This window comes from Chiloscyllium plagiosum, unplaced genomic scaffold (genome assembly GCF_037043375.1).
Source record: "Chiloscyllium plagiosum isolate Xiang-an unplaced genomic scaffold, Cpla_swu_hap1 HiC_scaffold_5, whole genome shotgun sequence".
Taxonomy (NCBI): domain Eukaryota; kingdom Metazoa; phylum Chordata; class Chondrichthyes; order Orectolobiformes; family Hemiscylliidae; genus Chiloscyllium; species Chiloscyllium plagiosum.
In genome coordinates this window covers 138,153,028-138,166,923 of record NW_028270143.1, presented here as the reverse complement: position 1 = coordinate 138,166,923, position 13,896 = coordinate 138,153,028, and the positions used below count along the sequence as shown (strand labels likewise).

Sequence of the window (13,896 nt, the reverse complement as noted above, 5' to 3'; positions counted from 1 at the left end):
CAGTACCAGGTCCAACATGGCCCCTTCCCTCGTCGGACTATTGACGTACTACTCTCGAAAACTCTCCTGGACACTTCGTACAAATTCTACCCCATCCAGACCTCTGACGTTAAGTGTATTCCATCACCACTACCCTATTGCCTCCACATCTTTCCATTGTCTGTTTACCTATTTATTCTTCTACATCACGCTCACTGTTGGGAGGCCTGTAATACAGCCCCAACAATGTAACTGCACCTTTCCCTCCAAAACTGTCAACATCCCAGTAAATCTCCTCTGAACACTTTCCAAAGCTTCCACATCCTTCCTATAATGCGGTGACCAGAACTGTACCCGGTACTCCAAGTTGACCGCACCAGAGTTTTGTACAGCTGCAGCATGACCTCATGGTTCCGAAACTCAATCCCTCTACCCATAAAAGTTAACACACGGTATACCTTCTTATCAACCTGGGTGGCTACTTTCAGGGATTTATGTACCTGGACACAGAGATCCCTCTGCTCATCTACACTGCCAAGAATCTTACTGTTAGCCTATTAACTGTTTATTCCTGTTGCTCCTTCCAGAATGAATCACCTCACATTTTTCTGCATTAAACTCCATTTGCCACCTCAGCCCAACACTGCGGATTATCTATGTCCCTCTGTAACCTGCAATATCCTTTGGCACTATCCACAACTCCACCATTCTTAGTGTCATTCACAAATTTACTGACCCATCCTTCTACATCCTCATCCAGATCACTTATAAAAACGACAAACAGCAGAGGGCCCAAAACAGATCCACGCAGTACACCACTAGTAACTGAACGCCAGGATGAGCATTTCCTAGTGAAGTTGTTGGAACTGTTACAGAGAAGAGGTCATAGAGTCATAGAGATGTACAGCAGGTTGTGGGAATGTCACTGGCAGGGACGTTCCCCCAGTGGATCTGTGCTAGCTGAGTAGTGAAGGAGGCAGAGGTGTGAACAGCACAGTCGGATGGCCGTGGCCAGTGCCACAATCCCAGCAATGATAACAATGAACGCTATCAATTCCTGTAGTAGGGTTGTACCCTGAGCCCAGCCAGGAGGCTGCCTAGTCCCATAGGTCCCTGTGGGAGCTCTGATCATAAGGACAGAAGCTGCCTGCTGGATAAATTGGGCCAGGTGTGTGATGTTTTCACTGGGGACAGGAATGTAAGTGCAGCAGTCAGCACCAATGAGGGCATATGTGCCCCCTTTCGCAGCGAGCAGGTAGTCCAGGGCCATCCTGTTCTGCAGAGCCACAGTACGGATGGTAACAGCCTCTGCATTCAGCTGGGCGAGTGCGTCTGCTGTGGAGTTCGCCACCTCCTCTAGTGTGGTGGTGAGTTTGTGGGCTTCCATGTGCAACCGCAGGGTTGTATCGGGGGTGTCATTGGGTCGAGAGCAGCAAGGGCTCGTCTGCTGTGGGTCATGGGCTTTGGGAATGGAAGGGACTGGGTCGGAATGGATGAATGGGCAGTGTTTGGAGTGTGAGCAGCACGGCTCTGGCCTGGTCATGCTTTACATTAATGCTGCTACTGAGGGCTTGTACATAATTCAGCAAGGCCTCTTGTGTTAGGGGAAGGGCTGTGTCCATGGAGAGCTTTGGGGACCTGGTAGTGGTGGGCGTACGTCACTCCATGAGCACCTCAAAAGGGGTGAGTACGGTCGTGCGGTTTGCTTGACCACGTATAGTGTAAAGAGTTAGCAGCAAGGCGTCTGGCCAGGTCAGTCCTGTGTCTTGGGGGATCTTGTTCAGTGTGGTTTTAAGGGTGTCATTCATCTGCTTGACCATGCCTGATGTCTGGGGTTGGTAGGGGATGTGGTGTCTCCACAGTAACCTCAATGCCTCGTTAATGCCAGTCATGAGCTGATCAGTGAAGCGAGTCCCCTGTCTGTCTGTGTTACTGGGGACCCTGAATCTGGGGATGACATCCCTTAGGAGGCATTTTCCCACAGCTCGTGCACTACCCTTTTCTTCTTCTCTAAATGGATGGAAGCATTCCCCACATGTCGATGATGACAAGAATGTATTTGCAATCTTGTTGTTGGAGCATGTGAACAAAGTCCATCTACAAGTGGCTGAAAGGCTCCTCAGGAGCTGGTAAGTGGTTATACCTGACAGCAGGCTTTCCTGTGTTGTTCTGCAGGTAGATGAGACACTGTAACAGCAAGGCTTGGGCAGCTGCAGCAAATCCTGGTGTGTACCAGGATTGTGAGACAGCGTGTTGTAGTGGTCTCTGTGTTTCCAGAGTGTGCCAAAGTTGATGGAAGGAACAATACTGGCTAAGGGACTCAACTACAACCACAGGGACGCCAAGACAGCAGACTTCTTAGCAGCACTAGAATGCACACTCAGGAACAATGGACTGACAGAAGAGACACAACAAACAGTGAGACAAAGTATCGTACCCCTGATAACAAGGAAAAGACAAACACATAACCTCAACACCAAGGAGAGGGAAGCACTAAAATCACTAAGAAACGATAAGAACATAATCATACTACCAGCAGACAAAGGCAGAATGACGATCATCCTGGACAAAGCAGAGTACATCCAAAAAGCACAACAACTACTTGCAGATACCAACACCTACGAAAAGAGGGAGGTTGACCCCACCCCACAGCTCACCAATAGGATAAACAACACACTGAGGAACCTACAAAGAAAACGGACAGATAACCAGGTTTGACCTACAAAGAATGAAACCTGAAAGCAACAACACCCCCAGATTCTATGGACTACCTAAAGTGCACAAACCAGACATCCCACTCAGACCCATAGTATCACTACCAGGGACACCATCACACAAACTGGCTAAAGAATTACAGCAGAAACTGAAACACCTGATCAGCGGATCCAGACACTCTATACAATCAACACAGGAATTCTTGGACATCATCAGAAATATACACATTGACAAGGAAGAAACTATGGTCTCATTCGATATAATGGCACTGTTCACCTCTATCGACAAAACCCTAGCCAGAGAAACAATAGCCAACCTGCTGGACATACAGAACAGACAACAAGACGGGGAACCTATCAACAAAGACTGCATACTCAAACTACTGGATCTGTATCTCACAACACACTTCACATTCAACAACCAAATATATGAACAAATCAACAGCACACCCATGGGCTCACCCATCTCTGGACTCATAGCAGAAGCGGGAATGCAAAGATTAGAACAAACAGTTTTTTTTTAGATTAGATTAGATTAGATTACTTACAGTGTGGAAACAGGCCCTTCGGCCCAACAAGTCCACACCGCCCCGCCGAAGCGCAACCCACCCATACCCCTACATTTACCCCTTACCTAATACTATGGGCAATTTAGCATGGTCAATTCACCTGACCCTGCACATCTTTGGACTGTGGGAGGAAACCGGAGCACCCGGAGGAAACCCACGCAGACACGGGGAGAACATGCAAACTCAGTCAGTCGCCTGAGGCAGGAATTGAACCCGGGTCTCTGGCGCTGTGAGGCAACAGTGCTAACCACTGTGCCACCGTGCCGCCCTGTCTTACCGCAAATTCAACCCAAACTCTGGGTCAGATATGTGGATGACACCTTTGTAATCATTAAAAACACAGAAATAGAGAACACACACCGGATCATCAACGCCACACTCACAGGAATCCGATTCACGAGAGAGGAAGAAAAGGATAGCCAACTCTCATTCCTAGACGTGATGGTTCAGATAACACCAAACGGAGAATTCACTACAAGGGTATACAGGAAAGCCACACACACAGACCAAGTCCTGAACTACGAAAGCAACCACCCAACACACACAAATGAAGTTGCATCAAGACACTGTTCAAAAGGGCCACAACACACTGCAGTACACCAGAACTGCAAAAAGAAGAGGAACACCTATACAAGGTATTCGCCAAAAACGGATACCCGCGCAACTTCATCAACAGATGCCTAAGGAAAAGACCACGGAACGAGGACATGCCACAACCCAAAGGACTAGCCACACTACCATACATCAGGAGCATTTCCGAACTGACAGCCAGACTACTGCGACCACTAGGACTTATAACAGCACGCAAACCAACAGCCATACTCAGACAACAACTCACCAGAACGAAGGACCCGATACCCAACATGAGCAAAAATAACGTAGTGTACAAAATCCCATGCAAGGACTGCACAAAACACTACATAGGACAAACAGGAAGACAGCTAACGATCCATATCCAAGAACACCAACTAGCCACGAAACGACACGACCAGCTATCCTTAGTAGCCACACACGCAGACAACAAGCAACATGAGTTCGACTGGGACAACACTACTATTATAGGGCAAGCCAAATCGAGAACAGCCAGGGAATTCCTAAAGGCATGGCACTCATCCACAGATTCTATCAACAAACACATCGACCTGGACCCAATATACCAATCACTGCAGCGGAAGCTGGAACTGACAACTGGAAACGGCAGAGACAAACCACTATAAATGCCGGAGGAAACATCACAGAAGCGCTTCACAGGAGGCTCCCAAGCACTGAGAATGTCACCGAGACAGGGGACGAAACGTCTGCAACACAAATTCCCAGCTCAGCGAACAGAACCACAACAAAGAGCACCCGAGCTACAAATCTTCTCCCAAACTTTGAATCCTAAGGGGAGGCAGGGGTGGCCGTGGCTGACGAGGGAAGTTAAGGACCATATAAAGACAAAAGGGAAAAAGTATAACATAGCAAAGGTGAGTGGGAAATCGGAGGACTGGGAAGCTTTTAAAGAACAACAGAGGATTACTAAGAAGGAAATACGCAAAGAAAAAATAAGGCACGAAGTAAACTGACCAAAAATATAAAGGAGGACAGTAAAGGCTTTTTTAGGTATGTGAAAAGAAAAAAAATGGCTAAGACTAAAATTAGGCCCTTGAAGACAAACGGGTGAATTTATTACGAGGAACAAAGAAATGGCAGAAGAGTTGAATTGGTACTTCAGATCTGTGTTCACTGGGGAAGACACGAGCAATCTCCCAGATGTAATAGTGGCTGAAGGACTGAACTGAAGGGAATTTATATTAGACAGGAAATGGTGTTGGAGAGACTGTTAGGTCTGAAGGCTGATAAGTCCCCGGGGCCTGATGGTCTACACCCCAGGGTACTGAAGGAGGTGGCTCTAGAAATCGTGGATGCGTTGGTGATTATTTTCCAGAGTTTGATAGATTCAGGATCAGTTCCTGCGGATTGGAGGGTGGCTAATGTTGTCCTACTTTTAAGAAAGGTGGGAGAGAGAAAGCAGGAAATTATAGACCAGTTATTCTGACCTCAGTGGTGGGAAAGATGCTGGAGTCTATTATAAAGGATGAAATTACGACACATCTTGATAGTAGTAACAGGATAGGTCAGAGTCAGCATGGATTTATGAAGGGGAAATCATGCTTGACTAATCTTCTGGAATTTTTTGAGGATGTACAAGGGAGACCCAGTAGATGTAGTATACCTGGACTTTCAGAAAGCCTTTGATAAAGTCCCACATAGGAGGTTAGTGAGCAAAATTAGGGCGCATTGGGGGCAAAGTACTAACTTGGATTGAAAGTTGGTTGGCTGACAGGAAACAAAGTAGTGATAAACGGCTCCCTTTCGGAATGGCAGGCAGTGACCAGTGGGGTACCGCAGGGATCAGTACTGGGATCGCAGCTTTTTACAATGTACATTAATGATATAGATGAAGGTATTAAAAGTAATACCAGCAAATTTGCTGATGATACTAAGCTGGGTGGCAGGGTGAAATGTGAGGAGGATGTTAGGAGATTACAGGGTGACCTGCACAGGCTAGGTGAGTGGTCAGATGCATGGCAGATGCAGTTTAATGTGGATAAATGTGTGGTTATCCACTTTGGTGGCAAGAACAGGAAGGCAGATTACTACCTAAATGGAGTCAAGTTAGGTAAAGGAGCAGTACAGAGAGAACTGGGTGTTCTTGTACACCAGTCAATGAAGGCAAGCATGCAGGTACAGCAGGTAGTGAGGAAGGCTAATAGCATGCTGGCCTTCATAACAAGAGGAATTGAGTATAGAAGCAAAGAGGTCCTTCTGCAACTGTACAGGGCCCTGGTGAGACCGCACCTGGAATATTGTGCACAGTTTTGGTCTCCAAATTTGAGGAAAGACATTCTGGCTATTGAGTTGTTTCATGAGGTCAATTCCCGGAATGGTGGGACTACCTTACCCTGAAAGATTGGAGCGACTGGGCTTGTATACCCTTGAGTTTAGAAGACTGAGAGAGGATCTGATTGAGACATATAAGATTATTAAAGGATTGTACACTCTGGAGGCAGGAAACATGTTTCCGCTGATGGGTGAGTCCCGAACCAGAGGACACAGCTTAAAAATACAGGGTAGGCCATTTAGGACAGAGATGAGGAGAAACGTCTTCACCCAGAGAGTGGTGGCTGTGTGGAATGCTCTGCCCCAGAGGGCAGTGGAGGCCCAGTCTCTGGATTCATTTAAGAAAGAGTTGGATACAGCTCTTAAGGATAGTGAAATCAAGGGTTATGGAGATAAGGCAGGAACAGGATACTGATTGAGGATGACCAGCCATGGTCATAATGAATGGTGGTGCTGGCTCGAAGGGCCGAATGGCCTACTCCTGCACCTATTGTCTATTGAAACTGACTGAACTGATGACGTGCAGTTACGTAACTGAAGATCAATCAATCAATCTCTCTGGAATTTCTGGGATACGTGGGTTTAGGTTAGAGTGGTTTTTATTTATAATTTCTACCATATACAACTGATACAGTAAAAACAAGTCAGTGTTCCTCCAAGACCAAGGGTGCTACATGAGCAATACAAATTACACAATTGTACACAGCATAGAAAAATACAGCACAGAACTGGCCCTTCAGCCCACAATGTTTGCTGAGGTTTAATCCTAATGTAAGATATAATAATTTAACCTACGCACCCCTCAACTCACTGCTATCCATGTGAATGTCCAGCAGTCACTTAAATGTCCCCAATGCCTCTGCTTCCACCACCACAGCTGGCAACACACTCCATGCATTCACAACTCTCTGCGTAAAGAACCTACCTCTGATGTCTCCTTTCTCCCTTCCTCCTAATATCTTCAAACTTATGACTCCTCGTACCAGTCAATCCTACCCTGGGGAAACGTCTCTGACTATTGACTCTGTCTATTCCACTCATTATCTTGTATACCTCAATCAGGTCTCCTCTCTTCCTCCAGAGAGAAAACTCCGAGCTTATTCAACCTTTCTTCATGAGACAAGCCCTCCAGTCCAGGCAGTATCCTGGTAAACCTTCTTTGCACCCTCTCTAAAGCCTCTGTATCTTTCCTATAGTAGGGCGACCAGAACTGAACACAATATTCCAAGTGTGGTCTCACCAGGGACTTGTAGAGCTGCAGCAAAACCTCACGGCTCTTAAACTCGATCCCCCCGTTAATGAAAGCCAAAACACCATATGCTTTCTTAACAACCCTATCCACTTGGGTGGCAACTTTGAGGGATCTATGTACTTGCACACCCAGATCCCTCTGTTCCTCCACCCTGCTAAGAATCAAGCCTTTAATCCTATATTCAGCATTCGAGTTCAATCTTCCAAAATGCATCACTTCACATTTATCCAGGTTGAACTCCATCTGCCATTTCTCAGCCCAGCTCTGCATCCTGTCTATGTCGCACTGCAGCCTGCAATAGCCCTCAAAACTATTGACAGCACCTCCAACCTTAGTGTCATCTGAAAATGAATAACCCACTCCTCAACCTCCTCATCCAAGTCATTAATAAAAACTACAAAGAGCAGAGGCCCAAGAACAGAGCCCTGCGGGACGCCACTCAACACTCCTCCGGACAGAATACTTTCCATCTACAACCACTCTCTGCCTTCTGTCAGCCAACCAATTCTGAATCCAGATAGCCAAATCTCCCTGTATCCCATACTTCCTGACTTTATGAATGAGCTTACCGTGGGGAACCCTATCAAATGCCTTGCTGAAATCCATACACACCACATCCATTGCTCGACCTTCATCAACCTGTCTTGATACCTCCTCAAAGAACTCAATAAGACTTGTGAGGCATGACCTACCCCTTACAAAGCCATGCTGACTGCCTATAATCACACTATGCTTTGCCAAATAGTCATAAATCCTATCCCTCAGAATTCTTTCCAACACTTTGCTGACCAGAGATACAAGACTGACCAGGGATTTCCCTATTACCCTTCTTGAAAAGAGGAACAACACTCACCTCTCTCCAATCCTCTGGTAGGACTTCCGCGGAGAGTGAGGAGGCAAAGATCTTCGCCAGCACCTTAGCAACCTCCTTTTTCGCTTCACGGAGCAGACTTGGATAAATCTGGTCTAGCTCTGGGGACTTCGTGGAGAAAGTGAGGACTGCAGATGCTGGAGATAAGAGCTGAAAATGTGTTGCTGGAAAAGTGCAGCAGGTCAGGCAGCATCTAAGGAACAGGAGAATCAATGTTTCGGGCACAAGCCCTTCTTCAGGAATGAGGAGGGTGTGCCAAGCAGGATAAGATAAAAGGTAGGGAGGAGGGACTTGGGGAAGGGGCGTTGGAAATGCTATAGGTGGAGGGAGGTCAAGGTGAGGGTGATAGGCCGGAGTGGGGTGGGGGCGGAGAGGTCAGGAAGAAAATCGCAGGTTAGGAAGGTGGTGCTGAGTTCGAGGGATTTGACTGAGACAAGGTGGGGGGAGGGGAAATGAGGAAACTGGAGAAATCTGAGTTCATCACTTGTAGTTGGAGAGTTCCTAGGTGGAAGATGAGGCGCTCTTCCTCCAACCGTCGTGTTGCTATGGTCTGGCGATGGAGGAGTCCAAGGACCTGCATGTCCTTGGTGGAGTGGGAGGGGAATTGAAGTGTTGAGCCACGGGGTGGTTGGGTTGGTTGGTGGGGGTGTCCCAGAGGTGTTCTCTGAAACGTTCCACAAGTAGGTGGCCTGTCTCCCCAATATAGAGGAGGCCACATCGGGTGCAGCGGATGCAATAAATGATGTGTGTGGAGGTGCAGGTAAATTTGTGGCGGATATGGAAGTATCCCTTGGGGCCTTGGAGGGAGGTAAGGGGGGGATGTGTGGGTGCAAGTTTTGCATTTCTTGCGGTTGCAGGGGAAGGTGCCGGGAGTGGAGGCTGGGTTGGTGGGGGGTGTGGACCTGACGAGGGAGTCACGGAGGGAGTGGTCTTTTCGGAACGCTGATAGGGGAGGGGAGGGAAATATATCCCTGGTGGTGGGGTCCGTTTGGAGGTGGCGGAAATGACGACGGATGATACGATGTATATGGAGGTTGGTGGGGTGGTAGGTGAGGACCAGGACAGAACCCCACTGGTCCTCTTTTTGACAAGAAGTTCCTCTGTTCTCGTCATCCAAAGTTCCTTAATCTTACCCCTTCTTACCTGTCACAGAGGGACAAATTCTTGCATCACCCGCAACAACTGCTCCTTAAATAGTCTCCACATGACTGCTGTGCCCTTTCTGTGGAACAATTGCTCCCAGCCTGTACTTTCCAACTCCTGTCTGATAGTGTCATAATTTCCTTTTCCCCAATTAAATATCTGCCCTTGGTAACTGCACCTTTCTCTCTTCAAAGCTGTGGTAAATGTGAGGCAGTTGTGATCACTGTCACCAAACTGTTCTCCCACCACGAGATCTGACACCTGTCCTCGCTCATTGCCGAGTATCAAATCCAAAATGGCCTCTCCCGTCGTCGGTCTGTCTACATACTGAGTAAGGAAACCCTCCTGAACACACCTGACAGAACGGCTTTATCCAAACCATCTGCACTAAGGAGGTTCCAGTCATCGACTCAGAAATGTACAGCATAGAAACAGACCCTTCAGTCCAACCCGCCCATGCCGACCAGATATCCCAACCCAACCTAGTCCCACCTGCCAGCACCCGGCCCATATCCCTCCAAACCCTTCCTATTCATATACCCATCCGAATGCCTCTTAAATGTTGCAATTTTACCAGCCTCCGCCACATCCTCTGGCAGCTCATTCTATACACGTACCACACCCTGCTTGAAAAAGTTGCCCCTTAGGTCTCTTTTATATCTTTCCCCTCTCACCCTAAACCTATGCCCCTCTAGTTCTGGACTCCCTCACCTTAGAGAAGAGACTGTGTCTACTTATCCTATCCATGCCCCTCATGATTTTATGAACCTCTATAAGGTCACCCCTCAGCCTCTGATGCTCCAGGGAAAACAGCACCAGCCTGTTCAGCCTCTCCCTATAGCTCAAACCCTCCAACCCTGGTAACATCCTTGTAAATCTTTTCTGAAATTTTCAAGTTTCACAACATCTTTCCGATAGGAAGGAGACCAGAATTGCACACAATATTCCAAAAGTGGCCTAACCAATGTCCTGTACAGCCACAACATGACCTCCCAACTCCTGTACTCAATACTCTGACCAATAAAGGAAAGCATACCAAATGCCTTCTTCACTATCCTATCTACCTGTGATTCCACTTTCAGGGAGCTATGAACCTGCACTCCAAGGTCTCTTTGTTCAGCAACACTCCCTTAGGACTTTACCATTAAGTGTATAAGTCCTGCTAAGATTTGCTTTCCCAAAATGCAACACCTCGCATTTATCTAAATTAACCTCCATCTGCCTCTTCTCAGCCCATTGGCCCATCTGGTCGAGATCCTGTTGTAATCTGAGGTAACTTTCTTCACTGTCCACTACACCTCCAATTTTGGTGTCATCTGCAAACTTACTAACTGTACCTCTTATGCACGCATTCAAATCATTAATGTAAATGACAAAAATTAGAGGGCCCAGCACCGATCCTTGTGGCACTCTACTGGTCACAGGCCTCCAGTCTGAAAAACAACCCTCCACCACCACCCTCTGTCTTCTACCTTTGAGCCAGTTCTGTATCCAAATGGCTAGTTCTCCCTGTATTCCATGAGATCTAACCTTGCTAATCAGTCTCCCATGGGGAACCTTGTCGAAAGCCTGACTGAAGTCTATAGGTATGTCAGCAATAAAAGAACGACTAGGGTAGGAATAGGTCCAGTCAAGGATAGTAATGGGAAGTTGCGTGTGGAGGCTGAAGAGATTGGGGAGACATTGAATGAATACTTTTCGTCAGTATTCACTCAGGAACAGGACATTGTTGCCGAATTGAATATTGAGTCACAATGAATTAAAATGGATGGCTTTGAGGTATGTAGGGAAGAGGTGTTGGAAATTCTGGAAAGGGTGAAAATAGATAAGTCCCCTGGGCCTGATGGCATTTATCCTAGGATTCTCTGGGAAGCAAGGGAGGAGATTGCAGAGCCATTGGCCTTGATTTTTATGTCCTCGTTGTCTACAGGAATAGTGCCAGAAGATTGGAGGCTAGCAAATGTGGTTCCCTTGTTCAAGAAGGGGAGTAGGGATAACCCTAGTAACTATAGGCCAGTGAGTCTCACTTCTGTTGTGGGCAAAGTCTTAGAGAGAATTGTAAGGGATAGGATTTATGAACATCTGGATAGGAATAATGTGATCAAGGATAGTCAGCATGGTTTTGTGAAGGGCAGGTCGTGCCTCACAAACCTTATTGAATTCTTTGAGAAGGTGACTAAGGAGGTGAACGAGGGGAAAGCGGTAGATGTGGTGTATTTGGATTTTAGTAAGGCGTTTGATAAGGTTCCCCATGGTAGACTACTGCAAAAAATACGGAGGTATGGCATTGAGGGTGAGTTGGAGGTTTGGATTAGGAATTGACTGGCTGGAAGAAGACAGAGGGTAGTAGTTGATGGTAAAGGTTCATCTTGGAGTGCAGTTACTAGCGGTGTTCCGCAAGGATCTGTTTTGGGACCATTGCTGTTTGTCATTTTTATAAATGACCTGGAGGAGGGGCTAGAAGGTTGGGTGAGCAAGTTTGTGGATGATACGAAAGTCGGTGGAGATGTTGACAGTGAGGAAGGATGTGTCAGGTTACAGCAGGATATAGATAAGTTGCAGAGCTGGGCAGAAAGGTGGCAAATGGAGTTCAATGTAGGTAAATGTGAGGTGATTCACTTTGGTAAGAGTAACAAAAAGACGGGGTACTGGGCTAATGGTCGGTAGTGTGGATGAGCAGGGGGATCTTGGTGTCCATGTACACAGATCTCTGAAAGTTGCCACCCAGGTAAATAGTGCGGTGAAGAAGGCATATGGCGTACTGGCTTTTATTGGTAGAGGAATTGAGTTCCGGAGCTCTGAGATCATGTTGCAGTTATATAAGACTCTGGTGTGGCCGCATCTGGAGTATTGTGTGCAGTTTTGGTCGCCATACTAGAGGAAGGATGTGGAGGCACTGGAACGGGTGCAGAGGAGGTTTACCAGGATGTTGCCTGGTATGGTAGGAAGATCGTATGAGGAAAGGCTGAGGCACTTGGGGCTGTTTTCATTGGAGAAAAGAAGGTTTAGGGGTGACTTGATAGAGGTGTACAAGATGATTAGGGGTTTAGATAGGGTCGACAGTGAGAACCTTTTTCCATGTATGGAGTCAGCTATTACAAGGGGGCATAGCTTTAAATTAAGGGGGGGTAGGTATAGGACAGATGTTAGGGGTAGGTTCTTTACTCAGCGAGTCGTGAGTTCATGGAATGCCCTGCCAGTAGCAGTGGTGGACTCTCCCTCTTTATGGGCATTTAAGCGGGCATTGGATAGGCATATGGAGGATAGTGGGCTAGTGTAGGTTAGGTGGGCTTGGATCGGCGCAACATTGAGGGCCAAAGGGCCTGTACTGAGCTGTATACTTCTATGTTCTATGAAGTCCATATAGATCACATTGACTGCTCTGCCCTCATCAATCTTCTTTGTTACTTCTTCAAAAAACTCAATCAAGTTTGTGAGACATGATTTCCCACGCACAAAGCCATGTTGACTATCCCTAATCAGTCCTTTCCTTTCCAAATACATAAGTCCTGGAAAGATCACATGGAACAGCAGCAGAGCTCTTTGAACGATTACGAGAAGCAAAACTGGTAATAAACTTAAACCAAATGGGATTCGCAAAAGCAGAGGTGATGTTCTTGGGACATAACATTGGTCAAGGAAGGTTGACCCCTCGGAACACAAAGACGAAGGCTATTGAGGAATTTCCACAACCAAACTCTAAGAAAGAGGTGCTTCAATTCTTTGGACTCAGCGGATTCTATCGGAAGTTTGTTCCAGACCTCAGCAGTGTGGTGGCACTGTTAACCGATTTGCTGAAGAAGAACACAAAGTTTCGGTGGACAGAACTACGTCAGGAGGCATTCGACCATTTGAAATCAATATTAACCACCAAACCAGTTTTACTTACACCAAACGTTTCAAAACCTTTTAAAGTCACTATCGATGCGAGTGACATCGGATTGGAGCTGTACTCCAGGAAGATGAGGATGGGATTGAACTGCCAGGTGGTTACTTTTCAAAGAAACTCCACATCCACCAAAGGAAATACTCCACAATTGAAAAGGAACTATTGAGTTTGGTATGGCCTTACATTTTAATGGGCATGTCAGAACAATGTGTCAGAGACGGTTGTGTACACGGATTACAATCCTCTTGCGGGAAAGATAAAAGACAGCTAAGGGACAACATTTTCACACTGAGGGTGGTACGTGTATGGAGTGAGCTACCAGAGGAAGTGGAGGAAACTGGTACAATTGCAACATTTAAGAGGCATCTGGACGGGTATATGAATAGGAAGGGTGTGGAGGGATATGGGCCGGGTGCTGGCAGGTGGGACTAGATTGGATTGGGATATCTGGTCGGCATGGACGGGTTGAACACAAAGGTCTGTTTCCGTGCTGTACATCTCTATGACTCTATTGTTTTATTATTGAGTTGCCCTAACTCTTATCGTTCCATGGTACAATATGACTTTCAAACATTTTGTCCCTTTTATTTTCTTGA

At 46.8% G+C, this 13,896-nt stretch overlaps 1 protein-coding gene across 1 annotated transcript in view; it reads right to left on the bottom strand.

Moving 5' to 3' along the window:
- Positions 1 to 13,896, bottom strand: part of LOC148150047 (microtubule-actin cross-linking factor 1, isoforms 6/7-like) — a 332,243-nt gene that overhangs the window by 26,833 nt on the left and 291,514 nt on the right. The gene's annotated exons all lie outside the window — the stretch shown is intronic.